Source organism: Choloepus didactylus, chromosome 1, assembly GCF_015220235.1.
Source record: "Choloepus didactylus isolate mChoDid1 chromosome 1, mChoDid1.pri, whole genome shotgun sequence".
Lineage (NCBI taxonomy): Eukaryota > Metazoa > Chordata > Mammalia > Pilosa > Megalonychidae > Choloepus > Choloepus didactylus.
The window spans coordinates 232,206,589-232,230,304 of NC_051307.1; the positions used below are offsets into that span (position 1 = coordinate 232,206,589).

Here is a 23,716-nt window from a genome sequence, read left to right on the forward strand (position 1 = left end):
TAAAAATAACAACAAAGTTAAGGGGCACCAAATAAATGAAAGAATGTCTATTGGAAACTGTCTTCCTCAATTTTTCTGATTTTTTAATTCTCATTTTGGTTCTCAGTTCGCTTACTCACAAATAGACATTGAAGTTTGGAATTATGGCTCTTGGGGCTGCATTACTTTAGGAAGTTCTTGGATAATCAAAGCAATTGAGGGGCAGTGAAATAAAAAGAAAGAATGTTGCCCTTCCCTCTATATCCTCACATGGTCATTGCCATTTCTGCATTTGGGAATTCTTGATTTGCAAGGAAATGAATTATTGTTATGTAATTTAGCCCTACTTAGGGTGACATGTTGACAAAAAAAAATTGCCCTATTTAAAAAAAAATTGATCTATCACTACTTATTTTTCTTAACTCTCAATATATTATGTAGGCAGGTTCCATATTTTTCTGCATATAGTACACCATGGATTCCTTTAAAAAATAAAGTGTTTTATTGAACCAATTCCATGATGCATAAATATTTAAAAAAAAAGAAGGCTGCTTTCCTATTTAAATCAAGTATCTATCTTGATGTATTCATTTTTCATCCGGTTTATTTATTACTTCTTTACTTACCAGGGTGCTTTGTCTTCATATTTTGTCTTTAACCTCTTATCACAGTTAAAGTGCATTTTTACTTTGTTTTCTGTCTTTTAGAGACTATTCACAAAAGAATAGCAGGCAGAGTTTGGAAAGTGTAAATAAAAATGTCCATAGTTAGTAGTTGTTTGACTGTTTTGAGCAATATAGATGGCAACTAAGTAATTTAAGATCCAAATAACATTCCTGGAGTTTACAATTATTAGGTTTTTTTTTTTCTTTTTCAATTGATGTGATCACAGTATTCAGATAATTGCTAAATCTCCAATGTATTTTATGTGGTGTGACCATATTGAAGAACTTGGTCCATTTCGATGCTTTTATAAATGCTTAAACTACTTCCATTCCTGCTGCCATATTTTCCTGCTCATTAGGATGAGTGATAACTTTATTTCATATAAAAGTAGCCTTATTTCCTCTTAAAAATATTTTTGTCAGAGGTTCATCTTATGGTATTTATGAGAGCTTAAACCAGAAATTTAAAAGTGATAGCATAATTTTTTTAGTAAACTAAACAAAGAAAAACAAGATATTTTTTCTGGCACTTGTTTTATAACATAATTCTAGAATTTCTTTTATATCTGTCCTTTGATAAATTCACTGCTAAATAACTCTGTTCGCAAATTTTTATTTAATTAAATTATTTCTTTGAAATAGAATGCAACTTCCTATTACTTATTTCCCCTTTAATGGAATCAGTGTGATCACATGCCAAGATTTAACATTGTCACTTAATTCTGCATAGTTGCCACATGCCTTGTAACTTTTTGGTGTTCTCATTTAAGAAGTTTCATGGAGTATTAGCAACAAATTTCTTATTTTTCTATGTATCAGTAGCTTTTAGAATGTCACTTCCTAATTAGTAAATAGGAAGAGGCTAGATAATCATTAAATAAAATAATTTAAGATGAATTATCATTTGAGTAACAGTTATTCGGAGAGTGTTTTCCTCCCCGTTTAGTCATCTGCTTCTGCTAGATGCACATTATTTGTTCGTGTTTATGAACCCACCACCCATACTATAACTGCCTTAGAATTTCCTGGATCACAATTCTGTGTTCAGTAATTTAGTGCATGTAGCCTGTTTCTCAAATAATTTCTGGAAAATGTAATGTTTTCCCTCTCAGATAATATGAACTTCATCTTTCTCTTAGCCTGAGTCTCTGAACTTTTTATATATTTATTTTTTGGTTATTTATAGTATTTATCTATTGATGTACTCATTTTCCCCCATTAAAATGTGAGCTTTATGAGGGTAGAGATCTTATCCATCTCGTCTACCAGATTTTTAGGCACCTAGGGCATAAGGAGAAAATTAGCAACTCGTACATGCATGTGAGTGTATATACAAGTGTATACATGTCACAGTACATATATATATATAACATGTGTATACATATCACTGTACATAGATATATATAGCATAAATGGTGGTTATTATTAATATCACAGCTGGTATTTGTTGTGTTTTCTGACACTGTTCTTTATTATTTCATTTGGTTCTCACAACCTTACGAGGCACAGTTACTATTATTCAAGTAAGGAAATGGAGGGTTAGATAAGTTAAATAATTTACTCAAAGCTGCATTGACTAGTAAGATGATTATTTAGTCACTCTAAATTTCAGCCTTTTTTACTTCAGAACCCCCATTTTTAACCATACTTCTGCACACCACCTATCTTTATGAGGTCTGATCATATGTTTATTTTTGGAAATGTCTGCTCTTTTTAATTTTTTTTATTTATTTCTTTTAATTTAGTTGGCTTGCAAACACGAATCAGATCTTGGTATCTTTGTTTTCCTTCCTCTGTGTTGCTGTGTAGTACTTGCAGATAGTTCCCTTCTTGCCACCCCTCTTCTTTGTCTTGTGTTTGTCTATTATTTATGGGAATTTCACTCTATTAGTACTTATTTTCACACTTTGTTGTTTTTTTCACTGACCTTTTCCCTAATATCTGTAGGTCATTGGAATTTTGTACTGTTTTATGAAGTATACCCCAAAACAGATATTTGTTTATGGTTATAATTTGTTGTATTACTTGGAAAGCATAGGGGCCATAATTTCTTGTCTAGAAATGGGGATAGCAGTTCTTTTGCTTTCTAGAACATAATGCTGCTGTAGAATTAATCAAGATGCCTCAATCTCAGCAATATTGACATTTTGGGCAGTTCTTTGTTGTAGAAGCTTGTCCTGTCCATTGTAGGAAGTTTAGCAGCGTTCTTGGCTTCTAATCAGTAGCACCTACCCAGGTATAACATCCGGAAATATCTGAAGACATTGCCAGATTTTTTTTGCCTTTCAGGTGACACAGAGTAGCCCCTGGTTGAGAACCTCTGTATAAAATTCAGGTAGTGAATATGAAATTATTTTGTAAATGTTGAAACACTCTTCAATTTCAAGGCATGGTTGGGAAGAGCTTTAAGAACCATGAAAATTCACTGTGGTGGATGAGGTAAGTCTGCAGAAGAAAAAACAGTGCACTAGACATTGAGGACAAGAGCTGGCTATCCACCCTTCCTGCCTTGTTAAAGCGCGCTCATCTGGATTACGGCTATAAATTTTTTGCTTTTGCATTCTTCTAGGCAAATATTTAATATAGTATTGCCTGTTAATAGGACTTCCCATTACAGATTAAAGTTTTCATTTCTTTATGAAATATTCCATAGCATACTCACTACCATATGATGAATAATTAAAACTAACTTGCTCTTGTCAAAATAAATGAAGACACCACATTCTGAAACAGAAAAATCCCTGATTTTTTCCACATGGTGGTTTATGGCATTCATTTTATTTGTGATATTTGATACTACATAATAGCTCCTAAGGTTATTAGTCAGAATTAGAGCGTTTATACTCTATTTATTTTGTGGAACTGAGCCTATAGAAGGTGCCAATTAAATTTAAAGGCCTACGGTTTGGTTGTCTACTACTTTCATAGAGTAACAATCAAAAAATCCTAAGAGGCAGCCTTGCTTTAATGGCATGAGTACATAATTGCTTACACTGTTATTGTCTAGTCTGCTGATATTCACATATAAGATTTTATTAAAATGACACGTGTATACATATTACTTATGTTTTTTTTTATACTCCCTCTAAGCAAGCTACATGGGAAGTTTAATCACAGGGTGGTTTTCTGGTTAGTATGGTCTACAAACAGAGGGAGATATTAATGTCATTTTTTTTATAGAACAATCATGCATAAAATATACGATTCCCATATATCATCCTATTATTAACACCCTGCATTTTGTTACAATTGATGAAAACACATTTTTATAATTGTACTATTAACTGTAGTCCATGGTTTAAGTTAGAGTTTACTGTTTGTGTTGTACAGTTCCATGGACTTTTTGAAAACAAATTTATTCTAGTAATATATATACAACCTGAAATTTCCCCCTTTTAACCGCATTCAAATATATAATTCAGTGCTATGATTGGTTTTGAGAAAGCTTTCTAAGTGAAGGATGTGAGCATCTTCCCTGTCAAGAACTTTTTGCTGTTTTTTTTTTTTAATGCAACTTGCTACATTTACCATCTGAGATAGATGTTTCAACATCAACACCAACTATTCCAGGCTGCAAAGATTCCATTTGAAACAGCTCAAAAATTTGTGGAATAGAGCAAATAGTGTAAGACAGGGTAGTCTCATTGCTCTTTCCTTTCAGTGGAGTATTGCTCAGATGTACAAGTTAGTTGTTTAATTTTCAGACAGTACTGTGAACCTGGAGAATGTCTGGACATCTTCCATTTGTACTACTTTTTATTATTGTCAGAACTGATCAGATAAATCTGCCTGAGTATCTGTGTGTGGGATGCATGTTGAAAGTAATTTTATTTTTGCCCAGTAAGTCCCAAACATGCTGTCATCTTCATTTTATTTTCTTTCTCCCATCTTCAGTGCCTTTTGCAACTTGCCTCACAAATCACATTGTCTTTACTTATTACCCAGGCCTTTCTCCAGCTGGCACAAGGCATTTTTTTTCTCAGCCATATTCTGAGTTTTCCCTTTTCTTATTCCCTGTATGTTTCCCTTCACTTTTAATGTGCAAATTGAAAATATATATTCTAACTCCTTCTGTATAACACTTTCCATTTCTTGAAAACTCATGCTATATAAAGTAATGTAGAAGAGATAGCTAAAATGCTTCTTCCATTTTCTGCTCTCTAGCCTCAACTGGATGAGTTTTTCCTGTAATTTTGCCTTTATTTTCAGTTTAATCTGTATCATGTAATTCAAGATTATAAAAGCATCTTTTGCAGATTCATTCTGTGCTGAGGACTTTTCTGACTAATGAAAAACTGCCAGAGCTCACTTGGACTTTTTTTGAAACTTGACGTAAGGGAATACAAACTCCCATTTGTGAAGAAGGCAAGCAGTTCAAGTAGAATCTGAGAAAGAGGGAACATTGAAAAGAACAGTTTTTATAGGGTTTGACTTGTCTTATAACCTCTCTGAGCCATGCTCTTGTTTCTAAAATGAGAATTTTATCCTCAGTCTTTCTCCCGCCCAGAGGGTTTTTGAGGCTCACATATGTGAGATAAAGATGTGAAATATTTTTGTAATTGTATGTTTCTCTTACTTTGCAAATCTACGTTTTACTCAGAACCTTTCCTGATCAATATCTCTTTAGACTCAAGAGGACTTTATAGAATACCTTTTTTTTTTCATGCCATATTAGTTAGGGTTAGACTTGTCTACAAGAGACAGAACACCCTTTATAACAGACTTAAATGAGATGAAAGTTTATTTTCTGTGTCCGTTTAAAGTCAAGGAAGGCAGTGAGATGGTGTTCATGATATCAGGGACCCAGGCTTTCTCACACATAGCCTGTGTGCTTGTGATTGCAGAAGGAGCTTCATTGTCACATTCACATTCTAAGCAGCACAATGGAGAAGAGGTAAAATTATTTTCTCTTAAGAAAAGTTCCCAGTAGTTACCATTCAGTCTCCACTGGTTAATCCTGTGGACCAGCCCACATACCATGTGTGGCTGCAAAGAAAAGTGGAAGATAAAATCCTTATTCTGGTGGCTGAGTATCCAAGTAAAAGTTGTGTTTTACGGAGGAAGGGGAGAATTAGCAGTCTTTTTCCCACAAACATTAATTTTAATATATCCTACTCTTTAAAAAATAATGTTGCTGAGTAGATTATGAATTACATGTGGGCATGAACTATGTAATGAAATAATTTTATGTTGTCAGTTCTTTTAACTTATTGGCAACACCAAAGCAGAGAATGAATATTCATTGAAAATGTACATGGAGAGAGAGCATTTACTTAAGTCTGAAATATGTCCAAAAATGAGACTGCATTTTTATTTTAAAATATACATGTTTATTTAAATACATTTTAAACCATTCCTTTATTCACTGAATAATCACCAAAACCCTATGTTGCTAGGTAGTGTAGTGAGACCAGTATTGTTTTTATTTATGTTGGCCACTCTGATATAACCACTTAACAAGGCATGTTTTGGATTCACTTTTGGAAATGGCTTTTGGACTTAAGTTTCATAGCACATAGGAAAATAATTTTCTTTAGTACTATTTTTTTTTTTTTTTCTGTTTGAATCAGCTTTTTTTCCTGTTTTGTTCTGACAGCTTCTGACTCTTCTTAAAATCAGATCTACCCCCTAAAGGATGGAAGTTTGGTCCTGACAGGATTTTTAAATAAAGGCTGTTAACTGATTGAGGCTCCCATACTTCTGAGACAAGGAGCCTTAATGTCCTGGGATCAAATTAATTATGTGTTTCGTTTAGTGAGCACTGTCATTGAAGAATTCATAATGCCTTCTATGTAAGCTAATTCATTGGTAAAGAATAGCAGTGCCATTTTGAGTGTTTTGGAAATGTTACACTATCAGGAGGCTTCTCAGGATTGCTGAATTTTTCGAGGAAGGGAAGGTCAATGGCCATAGCTGTAGTTGCCACCACAGTCAAGCAGTTTGGTTTGCATGGAGTTTTTTACATATCAGAAAAGCATGGTCTCTCTCATACTAAAACTGAAGAAGAAATTGCAAAAGTTAATTTTATTGCTCTGCAAATAAAAAGCAAGCAGCAGTGGGAACCAGTTCACTATTATAGAATTTTTAGGGAAACCAAATTAAAAATTAAATGCATGTAAAGGAATGGATCTGTATTGTCTCAAAGAAACAGGATGGTGCCAGGGGACTTTCCTTTTCAGGAATATAAAGAGCTTCTGATGAGTGAACTTTGTCTGCCTCTAAAAGATGGCATTCACTTCTTTCCTGGCTCCTGTGCCAGGCAAGGCTGTGGTGTAGAAATTCAGCATAACAGCCACTGAAAGAACCATTTCCTGAGGTGATACTGCCTTTTACTTAAGGAACAAGTAGGTTCCCTTTGAATTGATCTGTGTGTGTTTGGAAAAGAAGCATAAATAGCTCCTCTTCTCTTAGGAAGAGGACAATTTCAAAGAGCCATTTTCTTTCCTAACAAAGAAATTCAGACTGGAGGCAAATCAGCAGTTTCACAGCTGGTTTGTGAAATTCTGAAATGATGTATACAAATCAAAGCAGGAGAGAATCATTTGGAATGAAAGGAATATTTGAATTGCATCCCAATTTCTAATAGGATATTGTTTTGCAGTCCTACAATATTATAAACATGCCATGTGTGTGATACATGACAATCATATCTGTGACTCATGAACATTATGAGAAAGGAACAACTTGAAAGCATAGAATAATAGGATTGGACAGAACAGTAGTATCTTCTGATCCATCTTCTCCCCCTAGTTTTCACCACTGTTAACTGTCCATGCTGATTTGCCTTTAAAAACATCCTCAGTGGCTAAGTGAAAGTACTCATTGTTTTCTAAGGTATTGTATTGTTGGAGAGAATTGGAATCTTATATATATTACTTAAAAATATTTTAAGTAATATTGAAAAAAATTACCTTATTGGTTTTGATTCTGCCACCTCAGTCACGTTATAATTGTATCTTCCTGTCTTGGGATAGGATTGTAGCAACACGGTGTTGGAAGTGATTGTACTTTAGATATACAGTAGCAATAGTTTGAAGGTATACCCCACAGAAGTTGATCATGGAATGGATGTGATATGTGAGAGAAAGTTGGTGTTTTTTGCCTGACACGTTATACAATTGCATGTTAAGCATCTACTCTGTGCTAAATATACTGTGTTAGGCATTAAAGCACAATCGAAAGTTGTTCCATTGAAACAGGTAAGACTGTCAGTCTAAGAGACTTAGCTGGGTCTTTTCTGTGGTCAAAGAGGGGATGCCCATTTTTTTCATCCCCATGCTTTGACTTGAGAGGAAAAACCAATATATTTATTATGTATCAGATTAGCGATTTAACACTTTTATTTTAAGTGTAAAAATATACTTCTGAATATCTAGTATTTACATGAACAAGACCTTACAGAATTTAGAGCGAGACAGTCTTTGATAAATTACTAGGATTTGTTTTTCTCTGCTAATGTTTTCAGACCAGAGATATTAAACCTTGGTTCCCTCCACTAAATTTTAAGCTCCTTGGGAGAAAGAATTTTATTCTTTCATATAGTATCTGTTGCATAATAGCTCAGTAAATGCATGCTGAAATATTGTTAAACTACAGCCTCTGTGAGTGGATTTATTGTATGGATTAGATTCTATTTGTTAATGTTATATGTCTGTCTCAGTGTGCAAGTGTATGTATACAGAGAGAGGCAGAGAGAGAGAGAGCTAGAGGGGTAGTGAGGGGAGTGAGGGGAAGGGAAAGTATGGGAGAGGAGGGGAGAGGAGAGATGAAAATAAAGAACCATTCTTAGAAAATTTCAGTCCTTTATATTGCATTCTGCAATGTCCTTACTTCCTTTATCTCCCATGTGCAAGCAAGTAACATTATGCCTGAAGTTAAAGTGCATAAAATTTAGGAGACAGGAGCTTCTGGTACATTTTTACCTCTCACCTCTTATGTCTGGGGTAAATAGCCTTATGGCAATTGCTTCTCTCCTGTTTATACATGGGAAGAAGAAATTATGTGACTAATTATCTTTTGATAAGCACGTTTCTCCACCTACCCACAAGGTAGCAGGAAATCTCAGTGCTACTGTAACAGATTAACTAAATAGGCATCTGTCTGTCTGAATGTCTCATGTATTAGTTGCTCTGCCTGTAAAAGAGCTGGGCTGCCTTGAGGAAGATACCCAGACTGAATTCTGAATGTGGATGTGTCCCCCAACTAGCGAAGTTTTCAAAGGTGTGCCCTTCAAGTGAGAGCAGAAATAAATTGCACATTAAAAGAATTAGCACTCAGAGGCCTTTGTTTAATCAATGGTTAGTTTGGTGGTGATTACGCAAATCCACTGCGTTAAATTTAATCAGGGATGTCTCTGTCATGTGGGTGGCAAGCCTACTGATTAATTCATTTATATTCTGGAAAGAAGATATATTCTCCTGGATACATTTCCACAGTTTGGCGATTCCACAGTATGCATTTCAGCATCTCGAAATGGCTGCTTTGTTCAGTCTCAAAGCCATAGTCGTGCTGAGTGCTGTGTGTTGTTTAGCTCACCAGACTAGGAAAGAGAAACAGGACATGGCGCCATTTTAGTTCTCCTCTGGGAGAAACACCAAAGGAAAAGCTTATGTGGCTGTAAATACTTTGGGGTCTTGATGTCACCCTTTTTGAATTAGTTTAAGAAACCAATTAGGAGTGGTAGGGGAGAACATGATAAAATTAGATCCTCCAGCATCTTCTTAGTTGGGTTTCTGAAATAGATTACTTATACCTATGTGTGTGGTATAATAAATTATCTTAAAGTTATAATTTCAGAGCAGTAAAGACACCTGATGGGAGTATAAAGTCAACTCCTTTATTTCAAAAATGATGAAAGTGAGACTTGGAAAGGTTAATTGACTTTTCTTTAGATACAAAGATAGTTTGTAGTAGAACTTTGAAGTCAGGACTCTAGTTTTCTTCCTAATCTTTGTTTTACAGACATTTTAAAGTTTGTGTATGTATGTGGGATAGTTCCTATGCAGTTGGGGATATATATGGGATATCCCTGTGTAGATGCATTATTTGGCTTTAAGTGTCGGGATGGGACAGGAGCGCTTGTTTTGACCTATGGGACCCCACGTTTCTTACTTTCAGAGATATTTCACAGATTGTGCTAGGGAAGATCACCAGTGAGGTCTATAAACTTATCCTGAAACTGTGTCTGTGCTTACCACATGATGACAAGGAGGTGGAACAATGTGGTTCATTGTGGTAATTTTCTAGCAGGAACCATCCAATTTGCTGAGGAAGACTGAAGGCTAGTATGACAGAAAATGGATCTTAGAACAGCTCAGGATAATTACATTGCTTTGGAGGGCCCCTGGAGGGGCAGGCCATGGTTCACTTCTTACTTTTCAACTCAATTCTCATAGTTCAGCTATCTGCTGAATTGCAGTTGTTTCATATGCAGATCAGCAGTCATTCCATAGGCTCTTAGGTTTGTAGGTTAAGGTAACTCTTCCCTCCTAAAGGATTGTCTCTGAGGTTGAATATCTCTGTTTTTCTTTCTAGAAATTTGAATGTGAATTAGGCCACTTCATATGAACTTCCGGACTTCTCTGCTTTTGGTGACATCTTGTAGCAGAAAGAATATAGGTAGTATAAAGAGAAAACATCGTGCCGTTTTCTGTAACCTGTTTTATTTATGTCTGTACATAATAAACCTGTTTAGACTTAACTGGCTGTTGTCTGAAATGTGGACAAGTGTGTTGACTTTATTCCCCTTTCCCCTGAATTAATGAACTAAAGGATCTCATTTATCCAGATGATTTTGTTGCTGTTGCTAAGAGAGAGTGGAGTGGAGTGGAAAGACAACCTAGTTCTGATCTTGGAACTTCTACTAACTAGGAATATGAACTGTAATGCCCTCATATGATATGAACATGCTTATAATTTTAAAGATAAGAGCATGAACCCTGTAGGCAGACAGTTGACTTTATTTCTGTTACTGAACTTCATTGCTGGGTTATGTTGCTCTGGTGTCTAACCTCTCTTTGCTTCCATTTCTACATCTGTTTAATAGGGATTAATAATAGCACCAATATCATTGGGTTATTATGAAGATGAAATGAGTTAATATTTGTAATGTGCTGTGTGATTATTCACCATTATTATTTTAATAAGAAAAGTATAGGCTAGATTATCTTGTCAAAGAACAGAATTGTATGATTCTAGGTAGTCATCCAGTTTAGACTTTTCTTCCTGGATTACCCTGCTCTGTCTATGCTTGTGAGCATGGTCCTCTGATCTGCAGCAGAATCACCTGATGGTGCCTCACCTACAAGAAATGGCTTACTGGAATCCACATATTATGATGGAACTGTCCTTTGACTTGAGAACCCCAACGTACATGGCCATCTGAGCTTTATACTTCACTTTTTGTAATTCAGAATTGTGTCATGCTGTTACGTGCTGTAACAGAATCATAGATAATAGTTAAAAAATCAGCATAACATACAATGAATACTTAAGTTATTGAAAATTATGTTTTTGAAGAATATTTAAAAATATGGGAAAATGTTCACAAGGGGTTAAGTAGGAAAAACAGGTTAACAGGTTGCAAAACAGTATTTCAGTATGATTCCAAACTTCTAATTATCAATTATACAAGTATAAAAATGTTATTAAAATATTATAATCGTGATAAATTTTAATGATTACTTTTTTGATTTGGCGTTCACATTTCCAAAATGAAAATTACAGGTTTTTTTTAAGAAAATAAAAGCAGTAAAACTCATGGTAGACAATTCAAACAAAGCAGAAAAATATAAAGATTGTTAAAATCATCCAAAATCCCACCTCCCAGAGATGACCATTACTAATCCTTTTTTTTGTTAAACTTCCTTCCAGATATTTCTCTATGAATTTCTGTATGTACCAGTTCTTTCATTTTAACTAAATTGAGTTCATACTATCTACGTTTTCCCACTCAACAATATGTTATGGACACCTTTCCTTTGCAAAAATGTATAGACATTCATCATTATCCTGATGGCCCTATCCTTTGACTAGGTGTGCAACAATTAGTTTCTTATTGCTAGATATTAATAGTTTGTTGTTTTTTTCATATTTATTGAGATATATTCACATACTTTGCAGTCATACAAAAAAAAGTGTGCATTCAGTTGTTTATAGTACCATTATATAGTTGTGTATTCATCATCAAAATTAATTTTTGAGCATTTTCATTACCACACATGCACAAATAATAAAAATTAAAGTGAAAAAGAATAATTAAAGTAAAAAAGAACACTGGGTGTATTTTTCTCCTTTTTTTTTTTCCTTCCCCTGTTTTTCTACTCATCCATTCATAAACTAGACAAAGGGGAGTGTGGTCCGTATGGCTTTCCCAATCACATTGTCACCCCTCATAAGCTACATTTTTCTACAATCGTCTTCAAGATTCATGGGTTCTGGGTTGTAGTTTGATAGTTTCAGGTATTTACTGCTAGCTATTCCAATTCATTAGAACCTAAAAAGGGTTGTGTATATTGTGCGTAAGAGTGCCCATCTGAGTGACCTCTCAGCTCCTTTTGGAATCTCTCTGCCACTGAAGCTTATTTCATTTCCTTTCACATCCCCACTTGGGTCAGGAAGATGTTCTCCATCCCACAATGTCAGGTCTAGATTCCTCCCCAGGAGTCATATTCCACATTGCCAGGGGGATTCACTACCCTGGGTGTCAGATCCCAGGTTGGGGGGTTGGGCAGTGATTTCACCTGCCAAGTTGGCTTAGGTAGAGAGAGGGCCACATCTGAGCAACAAAGAGGCATTCGGGAGGAGGCTCTTAGGCACAATTATAGGTAGGCCTAGCCTCTCCTTTGCAGCAACAGTCTTGCCAAGGGCAAGTCCTGTGGTAGATGGCTCAGCCTATCAAACCTCCAGTACCCTATGTCTGTGAGCAAATCACCAACTGTCGAGGTCGGGGAGTCCAACACCCCTGCATTCTCCACCAGCTCCTCAAGGGGGCTCTGCATATGTTTTTCATTGTGTTTTTTTTTTTTTTTCAATTCACTTTTTTTTAAATCAACTATATGAAAAAAAATTAAAAAAAAACATACAATAAAAAAAATTTTATACAAACCATAACAAGGGAGTCCAACATGTTCCTACTCTACCCCAAGAAAATAACCCAATATAGCAACATGTCTGTGAACTTATTCCCACCACACCCATCAGAAATTAACAAACCGTAGTCTCTTGGTCATTCCCAGAACGTTAAACTCACCCACGATAGCTTATCTCTTCTAATTGGGTTATTGTTCCCCCTTCATCAATTGCTCTCTATGACTAGTTCCCCTACATTTTACATTATAAACCATTTATTTTAGGAGTGTGTTGTTTAACCTCCAGGTGTTTGTGAATTTTCTAAGTCTCTGATGGTTATTGACTTCTAATTGTATTCCATTGTGGTCAGACAATGTGCTTTGAATAATTTCAATTTCTTAAAATTTATTGAGGCTTGTTTTATGTCCCAGCATATGATCTATTCTGGAGAAAGTTCCATGGTCACTAGAGAAGAATGTGTATCCTGGTGATATGGGATGTAAAGTTCTATGTATGTCTGTTAAATCAAATTCATTTATCTGATTGTTTAGGTTTTCAATTTCCTACTGGTCTTCTGTCTTGTTGATGTATCTAAAGGAGACAGTGAAGTGTTGAAGTCTCCCACAATTATTGTGGAAACATCAATTGCTTCCTTTAGTTTTGCCAGTGTTTGTCTCATGTATTTAGTGTCACCATGATTGGGTGCATAAACATTTATGATTGTTATTTCTTCTTGTTGAATTGCCCCCTTTTATTAGTATGTAGTGGCCTTCTTTGTCTTTCCTAACATCCTTGCATTTAAAGTCTATTTTATCTGAGATTAATATTGCTACTCCTGCTTTCTTTTGGCTATAGCTTGCATGAAGTATTTTTTCCCATCCTTTCACTTTAATTTCTTTGTATCCCTGTGTCTAAGATGAGTCTCTTGTATGCAACATACTGATGGTTCATATTTTTTGATCCATTCTGCGAATCTATATCTTTTAATTGGGGAGTTTAATCCATTTACATTCAACGTTGTAACTGTGAAGGCATTTCTTGAATCAGCCATCCTATCCTTTGGTTTATGTTTGTCAGATATATTTTTTCCCTCTCTCTTTTAATGACCTTTAATGAACCAATATTGAGTCTCTTTAGTACTGAACCTTTCTCCATACCTCTCTCTCCTTTCTTTGTTTCTCTGTCTGTAGGGCTCCCTTTAGCATCTGAAGTAGGGCGGGTCTTTTATTAGCAAAATCTCTCAGCATTTGTTTGTCTGTGAAAATTTTAAGCTCTCCCTCAAATTTGAAAGAGAGCTTTGCTGGATAAAGAATTCTTGGTTGGCAATTTCTCTCTCTCAGAATTTTAAGTATGTCATGCCACTGCCTCTTCGCCTCCATGGTGGCCACTGAGTAGTCACTACTTAGTCTTATGTTGTTTCCTTTGTATGGTGAATTGCTCTTCTCTTGCTGCTTTCAGAACTTGCTCCTTCTCCTCAGTATTTGACAGTCTGATCAGAATATGTCTTGGAGTGGGTTTATTTGAATTTATTCTATTTTGGAGTTCACTGGGCATTTATGCTTTGTGTATTTATATTGTGTAGAAGGTTTTGGAAGTTTTCCCCAACAATTTCTTTGAATACTCTTTCTAGACCTTTACCCTTCTTTTCCCCTTGTGGGACACCAATGAGTCTTATATTTGGACATTTTATTTTATCTATCATATCCCTGAAGTCCATTTTGATTCTTTCGCTTTTTTCCCCATTCTTTCTTGTTCTTTCATTTTCCATTCTGTGGCCCTCGAGGTTGCTGATTCATTGTTCAGCTTCTTCTAGTCTTATACTATGAGTATCCAGAATGTTTTTAATTTGGTCAACAGTTTCTTTTATTTCCATAGGATCATCTATTTTTTTATTTACTCTTGCAATTTCTTCTTTATGCTCTTCTAGGGTCTTCTTCATGTCCTTTATATCCTGTGCCATGCTCTCATTGTTTGTCTTTAGTTCTTTGATTAATTGCTCCAAGTATTGCGTCTCCTCTGATCTTTTGATTTGGGTGTTTGAATTTGTGTTCTCCATATCATCTGGTTTTTCATATGCTTTAAAATTTCCTGTTGTTTTTGGCCTCTTGGCATTTGCTTTACTTGATAGGGTTCTTTTAGGATATGTAGGATTATTCAAAGATGAATCTCTAATTTGTCGTATCTACAGCTTGGTTGAGTATACTCTCTAACTAAGCAGCCGATGGTGTCTGCGAGTCACCTGTTCACCTCAAGTCAGTTCTCCCCAACTTTGTCTTTGTGGTGTGTGGGGTTCTGATTCTTGTGGGGTCTAATTGGTGCACGAAGTTTGGGTGTGTTGTTGGTCCTGTCTGCCCTGAATGTGGGGCGTGTGTCTGAGCAGTTAAGGAGGGAGGGCAGCTTTAATAATCAAACCTCCCAGGTGTTCCTGGAGATTTAAGGCTGTTGCAAGAGTCTAAACCTTCATTTCAGTCTCACCACAGATTGTCTCTGCCACTGACCCACAAGTCCTTGGCATTGGAGTATGGTCCCTGGGATTTCTGAGTGGGTCCCTCTTCCAAGCCGTGCCCTTGTAGGGCCTCTGCTGAGGGAAGGTTGTGCTACATCACAAGTGCCTGCCATCCCTCAAGGGATGTTTTGGGCCACTGGGCCTTGTCGGTGCGTTCCCAGCCTGCTGTAAGGATGGCTGTATGGGGCATGTTAATTTCCCCATTTTCGCACAGCTACACCTTCCCAGCTCTGGGACAATTAGCTGTGGGTGCGCAGAAGTCTACTGTCCATGCCCGATATTGTGGTGTGTGTGTTGCTGGAAATACTTCCTGTCATAGTAGGTTTTTGGCTCAGCTGTGGGCTGTGGCTCCAGCGCCGGGCAGGAGCGTTCCCAGCCCACCGGGAAGGTGGCTGCAAGGGGCATGGTTATTTTCCCCTTTGGCTCACCTCTGCCTTCCTCGCTCTGAGACAATCAGCCAGTGCACGAAAGTCTATCTTCCACACCAGATATTGAGGTGTTCGCACAGCCCATTACTGCCACGCTTCCCTGTGCGGTTCTCGCTGCTGTATCTGAAGCCACTTTTGGGTTTTTTTTAAAAAAAAAAACTAGTCCACCTCCAAATGCCAACACACAGTTTCCCCACACCGCAGCATGACTGCTGGACATTCAGCTGGCTTACTCACTCGTTTCAGAACGCAGACTCCCATTTTCACGAAGTGCACGGTCCCTATGGATTTAGCAGACCCTATCCAGCTGGTGCATTGCTAGAACTGTTGTTCTGGGTCACTTTCTGGCTTTTATCTAGTATTTTTCATGGAGGTGTTTTTTTGCCCTGTCTCTCCCAGCCGCCTTCTTAGGTTCTCCTCTGTTTGTTGGGTTTTTCATATTTTAGTTTGTGCAAAATGCTACCTGCTGTACATTCTAATTTATACTACCAAAAAAGGTGTATGAAAAGTTTCAATCTGATACAAAAGAAAAAGCCTTAATATTGTTTTAATTTTTCTTTTTTTTGGAATACTAGTGAGGTTGAGTATCTTCTTATAGGTTTATTTGAGCCCCTCGACTAGATAATTGGATTCATAATTATCGTACATCTATGATTATTTTATGAAATGGAGTAATTCAAGGGTCTTAGAAACACTTAGAGAGCTTTACTTTAACTTTAATCATGCTCCACCCCCCTCCTCCCTGTGGGAATGGAGCTGCGATTGGACTCTCAGGCACCGCTTTTGTAATATCACATGGTCAAATAAGAGGACACCCTTGGAACTGCAGTCCCATCATTTAACAAGATTTCTGAGATGACAGGGAACTGACAGAGCCCCATCAGAGTGCACTTTTATGTCTTCTTAGGTTCCTAACACAGGGTTTGCATAAAACCGGATATCTCTGAGTCCCAAGGTAGGAATTTGGATTATTGAAAAAACAAAACAGTATAAGATACAGAGTCTTCTCTTAGATTAGCTAAATTGAGAGGAAAAATAAAGTTAACCAAGAAATTTTCTAAGCATTCACATTGATCTTCCACCTCTAAAGCTAGGCTATCAGATGGTGACCAGATTTTGATGTGCCCCCAATATTTGAAATTTTTAAAGCTTCCTTAAAATACTTGCATTAATTGCAGTAAACCATGATGCCATTAAATTGTCTACAATGTTTTAAAGCAGTGACTCTTTTTAAAATGGGTTATTTTTCTGTTGTGCTCTTAGTTTTCATTTTATAGTTGATTTTAAGTATAGGCTTCTGAGGACACTTTGCACTCCCATCAGTGAAGTGATAAAGGGCCTAATTCAGCTCTGTGCAATATAACCAGCAGATCAAGTCAGTAGGATGTACCCCTTCTAGTTGGTTTTCTTGTACTGTTGATGTTTTGTTGTGGAGACGTAAGTAGTTCTTGGTCTCAGATCTCAGTTCTGACAACTACCATAACTGATGAGAGCTGAATTAGTCTTTGTAATGATGAATACAATGTTGGAAACAGAGTTTATTTTGTTGGAATTCAGTTGCCTGAATCCTCAAGTTTGTTTGCCCTAGAAATTTAATTGACTGAGACTTCCTGCTAATGGAAATCTTTGTCATATCAGTGTCAAGGTTGCTGTGGTAGTTTGAAGCTGTTATGTACCCCAGAAAAGGCCATGTTTTCTTTAATCCATTCCTGTGCGTGCAGACCAATTGTAGGTGGAAACTTTTGATTTGGTTATTTCAGTGGAGATGTGACCCACTCCAGTCAAGGTGGCTTTTAATTCCCTTACTGTAGTCCTTTATAAGAGGATAAAACACATGCAGAAGCAAAGAGATGAAATTAAGAGAAGTTCATAGAGAAAAGCCTGGAGAAGCTAAGAGAGGGCTTACAGAATCTGAGTGAGGGAGCCACTGAAGTCAGAAGCTGAAAGCAAAGAAATCCAGGATAGAAGGACCAGCAGACACGGGGCATGTGCCTTCCCATGTGAGAGAGGGGGTCCCAGATGCTGGCCGCCTGTTTTCAAAGTCCAGATACCGTCCTGTCGATGCCTGTGTTGGACATTACCACAGCCTCGGAACTGTAAATCTGTAAGCTAATAAATCTCCATTGTTGAATGCCAGTCCATTTCTGGTATTTTACATTTTATCAGCTTTTCCAGACCAAGCAGTCTCCGTCCCACCTATTTCAGAATCTGTGTTCTTTTTACTTTTCTTGTAAAAGCTAGAGAAGTACCTTTAATTCTGTTTAATTAAAAACGTTTTTTTCTGAGTATGATGACTGCTTACCTCTCACCCTTCGAGATAAACACTTCTAATGAATCACCTAATTTCTCCTCTATTAAAGCTGTCTCTATGACATTCTTATTGAAAAAAGAAAGTTGAAAAGCTATCCCTAGGGATGGAGAGAGAAGGGAGAAAACCATGTAATCCAAAAAGAAGAAATTCTGTCCATGAAATTGAAAGTTTACTGCCAAGATTCTTAGTGAAAATGTTAAATACTAGCAGTGTTACTAGCCCATGTCCCTATGTTTAACTCCTTTGGTTAGAATACTATATTAGGAATTCAAGATTGGGGATTACACCCTATACAAGTCTTAGTGATCCCTCTTCATAATGTGTCACAAGGCATATAGATGAGAATTGGGAGGGTGGGGAGAATGTAGGCAAATCAGTGCAAATCCAATTTCTGATTAGAAAAATAACTCAAAGTGCATGTATTTTTTTAATGTACTCAGTAGATGGATTAGAATTTTCCATTTATGGAGACAAAGTAGGAGAATTCAAGAGTTACCATAAAATTTCACAATCACAGCATCCACGTGGCCAATTTATCAGGTTCAATTAAAATGTTTAGTGTTAGTTGTTAATTACGAATTTATCAATTGAGCACATTCACACCAAACAAGCTGTGTAGCTGTTGCAGTGGAGTACTATTTTCATATAGATATTGGGTAACTTTATGTAAAGCACAAGATTAAATCATGTTTTATTAATTATGTGGCCAAAGCCCCATATTACATGGAGAAGATATACTATTTAAGTGTTAATTCATTCATATTCATTATTTTAAGTGTCAAAGAGCATCTTTATCTGTACTACAGAGTTGTGTTATTTACTTAAAATTCAGCTACATGAAAATTTCCATAATTATGTCACAAACCTTCCCTTCCCTGACTGGTCTACCACCTCTTCTCAGGAGTTACTACTTCTGAACACTTTTATTAATTATTAACTATATGCAATGAGTTTTACAGTTGATTATTATTTCACGTTTATTTTTCTGAACAAAAAGTGAAATTTTGAAAAAGCAGGTTAGTATAAAATCATCCATAATCCCTACAACTAAACCTATTAACAGTTTAAAGTATACATAAGCATATAATTATGTTTTCAACGTGTAAAAGCAAATATAAGATCAGGCCATATATTTGTATTACCTTTTTCTGCATTATTGCTTTGAGTGTCTATTTGCCTGATTTAACATCTTTTTTGTTTTTTTGCGGTGATGAACCAATTATATATAAGTATTTAAATAGTTTTCTATTCCTTTGTGATCCCCCTAACAGAGGGTATTTCACATAAAACATTCTCAAGAAATAGCTTTTGTTGTGAAATAACATGTTGGTTGCTTTCTAAAGCCATTTGCTCTTTTCAAATCTTTTTGGTCCACAAGTATGGTAATGTACTATAAATTAATGCAGTTGCTTTTAAAGAATCCATGTGCCTCAGGATAGCCCAAGGTATAAATTTATAGCTTAAGAAAAATTAAAAAGATTATTATATAAATAAATAAGCAACATGAGTGAAATCAGTTGGTAGTTTACAGTGAAAACAGATCAAATAAAGAGAGAGAGAATTCTGTGCTTTATTTTTTTTTTTTGATGCATACATTTCTACCTGGGGAACTTTAAGGGATATAAGTGTTCATAAAATTGTGTCCCCCAGATCACTTGAGAATACCAAATACATCATTTGTTTCTCTATTCCTGTTAAAGAAAGTTGGTGTAACATATTCTTGGCCAAATATCAGCCAGGTTAATAATAAGCAAATAATAAGCAAAATGCTGTTGGGCTGCATTTTTTTTTAATATTAAGAGAGTGACTTTTAAAGTTAAAGCACATGTAAACTGTTGCTTAGTTCAAAAAGCATTCTGTTGTGCTGAACAAAAGTGTCTACTCATCAGCTTATTGAAAAATACAGAAAGGAATGTAATTTTCAACAGGCTCTGTCTGCCATAAAATATTTTCATTTCTTATACTTCTTTTATTTTTTCCCTCTGGTCTCCACCTCATGCTAGTGTTCACGGCTAGACATTATTGTTATACCTTTCAGGGACGTTGTTTTTAATATTCTTATGTAGAACATATATATTCATAATTATTCAGCTTTCCCTCTGCTCTCCATTGTTGGAAGAATTCTTTGTCAAGCTAACATTGTATACTTCATGCTTTTCTCCTCCTCCTGGTTTGTCCTTTTCTCACTAGGCGAACATTGATCCCCCCTCGCTTGTAGGTACATGGCTCATTTGATGCTTGCTTCCTCTTGTTTAGAGACTCAGCAAGTTCAGCACAATGCTATTGAATTTATCTGTCAATTCTTCCTTCCTTGCATGGCTGACTAATTCAATGAAATCAGCACAATACTAGAGGCACACAGGATAATAATTTAAAATTTTTGAATGGAAAATTATAAATCAAAAGAACAGACTTAAGATTTGAAGTCCAGTCCTTTCAGAAGATGCCAGCTTTGGCATCGCACTATGGTTTTCTGATGGGCTACCTCTCAGCTTCTCATTAAATATCTAAGAAGATACACAGGAAGACACAAATTGGTAGGATTATAAAATAAAACTAAGAGGTGCCTATACCTCAGGCAGAAACCTCTCCTCTAATGTAAATGAACAAACAATAGTGTGATCTATAAAAAAATAATAATGAAGATGGCCTCACTTTCTTTATAGCACTAAATAATAAACATTCAGTAGAGCTGTTTTCATTAACTGCTTAGTCTTTGGAATTGGTTTAGGAAATAAGTTCTTAGTCCATACATTCTAGTGAAGACCAACATGTCAGTGGGCCACAGGAAAATAAATTGACCTTCAATTCTGTTATGCAGTGACAAAATTGTCTATAAAAGTAGATGACCCTTCCTGAACTGGGTACTACCAATATTCAGAAATAGGATCCCAGTGGTCTCTCACCCTACCAGTGTCAACTCCTGTCTTTCTACTTTAACCCAAATCGCAGACTGCAGCTGTGCCGGTTTGAATCTATTATGTCCTCCACAAAAGGCATGTTCTTTAATGCAGTCTTGTGGGGGCAGACTTATTAGTCTTTTGATTAGGGTGGAACCTTTTGATTGAGATGGGAGATTTAACTCTCCCAACTCTGAGTGAGGCCTTTGACTGGGTTATTTCCCTGGAGGTGTGGACCCTGCCCATTTAGGGTGGGTCTTAATTGGTTCACTGGAGTACTTAAGAGAGCTCAGGAGCCAACACAGACACTGATGCTTGGAGACACTTGGAGATGCAGACAGAAGGATGTTTGAAGATGCTAAGCTGAGAGGTGAAGCCCAGTGTTGGCCCTGGGGAAGCTAAGAGAGGACCCCCAGATGCTTAGGGAGAAACACCCTGGGAGAAAGAAGCAAGGGCGCACAGGAGCTCAAAGAGAGAAGTGAAGACAGAAGCCCAGAGACATATTGGAGAAAGCCATTTGAAACCAGGACCTTGGAGGAAAAGACCAGCAGACACCAACCACGTGCCTTTCCAGCTGACAGAGGTGTTCCAGATGCCATCGGCCTTGCTCTAGTGAAGGTATTCTCTTGTTGTTGCCTTAGTTTGGACAGTTTTATGGCCTTAGTAAATCTGTAACCTAATAAATTTCCTTTATAAAAGCCAATCTATTTCTGGTATTTTGCATAAAGGCAGCATTAGGAAACCCAGAACAGCAACCTGTTTGAGACTAAGTGATAGAGAAGCAGGCATGCTTAGTTGTCAAAGGAGAATACAGGAGGACATTCCTATAGTGTTGAAAGAAGAGGTTCAATATTTCCTTACAGCATAGTAGTTAAGAGAAATGATGTTAAATAGACAAAATGGCTTTGAATTCCAAGAATGCTATCTATGAATTGTCCAGCACTGTAGATGTGTCCCAACTTCTTTTTTCTTTTTTCCTCATTTGTAAAATGAGATGAAACACTTCATAATATTGTTGTAGGATTAAGTAAGTAGAAAGTAAATCTAGTGTTTGGCACATATAGTAAGCACTAGATATAGTTACCACTGCTATTTTTTTTTTTTTTACCTTTAGCTTAGGCTAAGAAGGGAATGAATCCCTGCTAGCTTTGCAGGTTGAGCTAATAGACCATGCCCATCAAGTTAAATTCACATTTAGACTTGAAAATTGAAGATCCCAACCTCAAGTTTTTCACCTTTGTGAGCAAAATGCCTGGTCTAAATAATATTCTCTCTGTTCAAATATAAATTAACAGAAAACAAAAAAATACCTAACAGAAACTAACAAAACATGAAGATATTGATTCAGGCAGAGAGCAGCAATTTTTATTATGCTGATTGTTGGGGAGATGGGTATTTGTGTAAAGTCAAAATAGAACCACACACATTACTTTCTAGTCAAAGGAGAAAAACAAAGTTGTAAATGAAGGAATCAGACTGTTTTCATTCTAATCCAGTAGTCAGGCAGATGTTTCATGCCTCCTGCTATGATGCTTTATGAGATAGACATCAATGATATGTGCTAGCCAAAAATGTTTAACATCAGATTATCAAAAATATAGGGTATAGAGGAGCAAGGATACAACCCGACAAATAACAAACATGGGACATTTCTACAGAACAGTGGGCCTGATCCTTTACAGGTTAGTGTCTGGTAATGGGATTGTATTAATTGGACTTAAGGGACATAACCAGATGTAATGCTTGGTGCTGAATTAGATACTTTGTCAAGCCAGATTAAAAGGACTTTTTGTCAACAGTGTGTTAGTGTAAACCAGGATATAATTGTAAAGAATAAGCAGGACTTTTGTTCAAATTTCCCTACTCCAAACTACGAGGTATGGATTTTTATGACTTGGAAATGTCCTACTCTGACCATATTTTCTTGAAAATCAGGTCTAATGCTATACCAATAAACAGGCATTTGTAAGCATAGTTAAGAATCTGTTCTGGACCAAAGGCTATTTAAAGAAGTGTTTACTATTTATTTGAAGATAATTATTATAAAAGCAAAAGTAATAAATGCCTCCCCCACTTTTTTCCCTACCCTTTGGATCCAAGTTGCAAAATCTTAATTTATTGTTGAGGATACAGAGTAAAGGTCCCACAATTAGTGTCAGTTGGAATCGAAATGTAGGAATTCTGATCCCAGAGGCCATGCTCTTATCCAAGACCCCATAGAGTCTTTGCCTCTTGGTCTATAAATATATAACCTCAACCCTAGAGAAAACAGTGAAATTCCAAATGAGAAAGGAGAAGCCGAACTTTACTATTTTGCATGGAGTAATTCCCAACTTCTGCCAACTGCTTTCTTTGTCAGCTTATGAGAACTTCTATATGAAGCTTGGTACTTATAGCCACAGTTCCTGCAAAAATTGTTCTAAATCTAAAGGCTTCAGCACCAGTTAATTTAAGTTTTTGACAGAAGGTGGTAACATTGTGAGCATGACATGGGTTTTGTTCAGATCACCTGGGGAAGGCACTTCACATTGGCATCAGCCTCCAGCAGAGTCTTGGGGTGACAGAAGCAGCTTTCAGATGTGGCACCTATTTGCTCTCTTCATGAAAAGCTGAGATTTGGATGGCATTTTTTATATTCTTGACAGTTCATGACATGCTGATGGGATGAAGCAGAAAGATTGCACACTAAAAGTTTGCTATGACCTAATGAGCAAAGTTGGAGAAGTCATTCCTGGTCACTTAAGAGATTTCATACCCTCATTTTCAAAAACTTTTTGATAATTACTGGCTTTTGTGATTACTGGATGTAACTCCACCTTTTTGTTTTTGTTTTTTGGTATGTTATAGTCCATTAACAT

The 23,716-nt window shown here is 36.4% G+C and overlaps 1 protein-coding gene across 3 annotated transcripts in view; it reads left to right on the top strand.

Annotated features, from left to right (window-relative positions):
• Nucleotides 1–23,716, top strand: part of CNTN4 (contactin 4) — an 824,548-nt gene that overhangs the window by 24,010 nt on the left and 776,822 nt on the right. The window contains exon 1 of one of the 3 annotated variants that reach the window (XM_037800528.1): nt 10,237–10,262. The exons of the other annotated variants lie outside the window; for them this stretch is intronic. The gene's annotated coding sequence lies outside the window, so the exon portion shown is untranslated. Of the gene's footprint in view, nt 1–10,236; nt 10,263–23,716 lie in introns of those variants that run through there. 3 annotated transcript variants of the gene reach the window in all.